We start from the raw sequence: 3,566 nt of genomic DNA, 5'->3' as shown, positions 1-3,566 counted from the left end.
AGACTCTTGAGAGTCCCTTGGACTGCAAGGAGATCCAACCAGTCAATCCTAAAGGAAATCAGTCCTGAATAGTCATTGGAAGGACTGATGCTAAAGCTGAAACTGTAATACTTTGGCCACCTGATGCAAAGAACTGACTCATAGGAAAAGACCCTGATGCTGGGAAAGATTGAAGGCAGGAGGAGAAGGGGATGAGATGGTTGGATGGCATCCTCGACTTGATGGACATGAGTTTGAGCAAGCTCTTGGAGTTGATGATGGACAGGGAAGCCTGGCATGCTGCCGTCTATGGGGTAGCAAAGAGTCTGAGCAACTGAACTGAACTGAACTGCCTACTTTAATTTTCAATGGGTTGTTTGGATTCTTTCTCTCTATATATATATGTGTGTGTGTGTATACATGTATATATACATACATACATTTATATACATATGTTTACACATATATACATGTATTTGAGATTCAGTAAAAAACTGAATATAGGATAACTTCTGAATTGGGAGGCTTCCCTGGTAACTCAGAGGGTAAAGAATCTGTCTGCAAAGCAGAAGACCTGAGTTTGATTCTTGGGTCAAGAAGATCCCCTAGAGAAGGGAATGGCAACCCACTCCAGCATTCTTGTCTGGAGAATTCCATGGACAGAGAAGCCTGGCAGGCTGCAGTTCACAAAGAGTCAGACACAACTGAGCCACTTGCACTTTTTTCTGAATTGGGAGGGACTTTAGAGATTATCTGCTTAGTCTTATTTGATGGCGGGAAGCATCTGAGGCCAGGCAGAAAGATGACCTACTGCAAGACTGGTGGCAGAACACATGTCTCCTGTATTCTCATCCACTTCAGAGAATCATGGGTATTAATAAGCTGTGTTGTTCAGCCATTAGATAAATCTGTTTCTACCAGAAAACCTGTGATTTGACAGCCGTAAGGTCTATGGCACATTCACAGGCTTCATTGTTGCCACGGTGAAAAATTGCCCTTCTCTTCCCCAAATTGCCTCTCCCCAGATATCTTGCTATGGTGGATATTTTGTCAGGATTTATTACCACTCCTTGCTTATTGCCTTTTGCTTTACAAGTATTGCTGAGGAGAATGTAGGCTTGATATTGAAAAGAGGGTAAGGATGCGTGAGAAGCAGCCGTTCTGAGACATCTGAGAATCCTGACTGTCAGCCCCGTTATCTGCAGGACTTGCTTTTCTTAAGGATGAGCATATTTGGCTCTGAAGGTTTCCAAGACAAGCACATTCCTGCCAACATGATCCCTGGACAAGCCGTTCTGGAATTTGAGCTTGCTACTGAAAGGGGTTAAGTCCAGGACACACACACTAGTTTCGGTGGGGGGTGAGCCATAGTTGGCTATGTTCACACCTCATTATACAACAGTTCCAGAGAAAGTGATTCCAGATGTGCTCTCAGAAAGTACCTAGCACTTAATGTTTTTAACTCATTAAGCCAAAAATCTACCTTTTCAATTTTGGAGAACCAGAAGTTAGTTGATTTACTAGTAATTTCTAGTTACTTTGTAAAGTTGATTCTAAATTGGCCTTACTTTGCAATGTACTTCAAGTTACCTGATTATAACCAGAAAAAACATATATTTACACATTGTTGTTGTTGTTCAGTTGCCAAATCGTGTCTGACTCTTTGCGACCCCATGGACTGCAGCACACACAGGCATCTCTGTTTCTTACCAGAATTTGCCCAAGTTCATGTCAGTTGAACTGGTGATGCCATCCAGTCATCTCATCCTCTGTCACCCTGTTCTTCTACCTTAAGTCTTTCCCAGCATCAAGGTCTTTTCCAATAAGTTGGCTGTTCACATCAGGTGGCCAAAGTATTGTATATTTACACATACGCCCAAGTAATCATGGGCTTCCTGGTGGTGCAGTGGTAAAGAATCTGCCTGCAATACAGGAGACCCAGGTTCAATCCCTGGGTCAGGAAGACCTTCTGGAGAAGGAAATGGCAACTCACTCCAGTATTCTTGCCTGGGAAATCCCATGGATGGTGGGCCAGACAGAGGGTTGGACAGAAGCATGGACAGATACTCCATCAGGTCGCAAAGAGTCAGATATGACTGAGCGACTAACACACACACATATGTTCATGCATACATATATCTTTGACAGGCAAACCATTCAATATCACAGTTATCCAAGTCTATGCCCCAACCAGTAACACTGAAGAAACTGAAGTTGAACGGTTTTATGAAGACCTACAAGATCTTTTAGAAATAACACCCAAAAGGGATGTCCTTTTCATTATAGGGGACTGGAATGCAAAAGTAGGAAGTCAAGAAACACCTGGAGTAACAGGCAAATTTGGCCTTGGAATGCGGAATGAAGCAGGGCAAAGACTAACAGAGTTTTGCCAAGAAAATGCACTGGTCATAGCAAACACCCTCTTCCAACAACACAAGAGAAGACTCTACACATGGACATCACCAGATGGTCAACACCGAAATCAGATTGATTATATTCTTTGCAGCCAAAGATGGAGAAGCTCTATACAGTCAACAAAAACAAGACCAGAGAGCTGACTGTGGCTCAGATCATGAACTCCTTGTTGCCAAATTCAGACTTAAATTGAAGAAAGTAGGGAAAACCGCTAGACCATTCAGGTATGACCTAAATCAAATCCCTTATGATTATACAGTGGAAGTGAGAAATAGATTTAAGGGTCTAGATCTGATAGATAGAGTGCCTGATGAACTATGGAATGAGGTTCGTGACATTGTACAGGAGACAGGGATCAAGACCATCCCTATGGAAAAGAAATGCAAAAAAGCAAAATGGCTGTCTGGGGAGGCCTTACAAATAGCTGTGAAAAGAAGAGAGGTGAGAGGCAAAGGAGAAAAGGAAAGATATAAGCATCTGAATGCAGAGTTCCAAAGAATAGCAAGAAGAGATAAGAAAGCCTTCTTCAGCGATCAATGCAAAGAAATAAAGGAAAACAACAGAATGGGAAAGACTAGAGATCTCTTCAAGAAAATTAGAGATACCAAGGGAACATTTCATGCAAAGATGGGCTCGATAAAGGACAGAAATGGTCTGGACCTAACAGAAGCAGAAGATACTAAGAGGTGGCAAGAATACACAGAAGAACTGTACAAAAAAGATCTTCACGACCCAGATAATCATGATGATGTGATCACTAACCTAGAGCCAGACATCTTGGAATGTGAAGTCAAGTGGGCCTTAGAAAGCATCACTACGAACAAAGCTAGTGGAGGTGATGGAATTCCAGTTGAGCTATTTCAAATCTTGAAAGATGATGCTGTGAAAGTACTGCACTCAATATGCCAGCAAGTTTGGAAAACTGAGCAGTGGCCACAGGATTGGAAAAGGTCAGTTTTCATTCCAATCCCAAAGAAAGGCAATGCCAAAGAATGCTCAAACTACCACACAATTGCACTCATCTCACATGCTAGGAAAGTAATGCTCAAAATTCTCCAAGCCAGACTTCAGCAATACGTGAACCGTGAACTCCCTGATATTCAAGCTGGTTTGAAAAAAGGCAGAGGAACCAGAGGTCAAATTGCCAACATCCACTGGATCATGGAAAAAGC

Source organism: Oryx dammah, unplaced genomic scaffold, assembly GCF_014754425.2.
Source record: "Oryx dammah isolate SB20612 unplaced genomic scaffold, SCBI_Odam_1.1 HiC_scaffold_11232, whole genome shotgun sequence".
NCBI lineage: Eukaryota > Metazoa > Chordata > Mammalia > Artiodactyla > Bovidae > Oryx > Oryx dammah.
Note: the sequence above shows the minus strand (reverse complement) of the source record.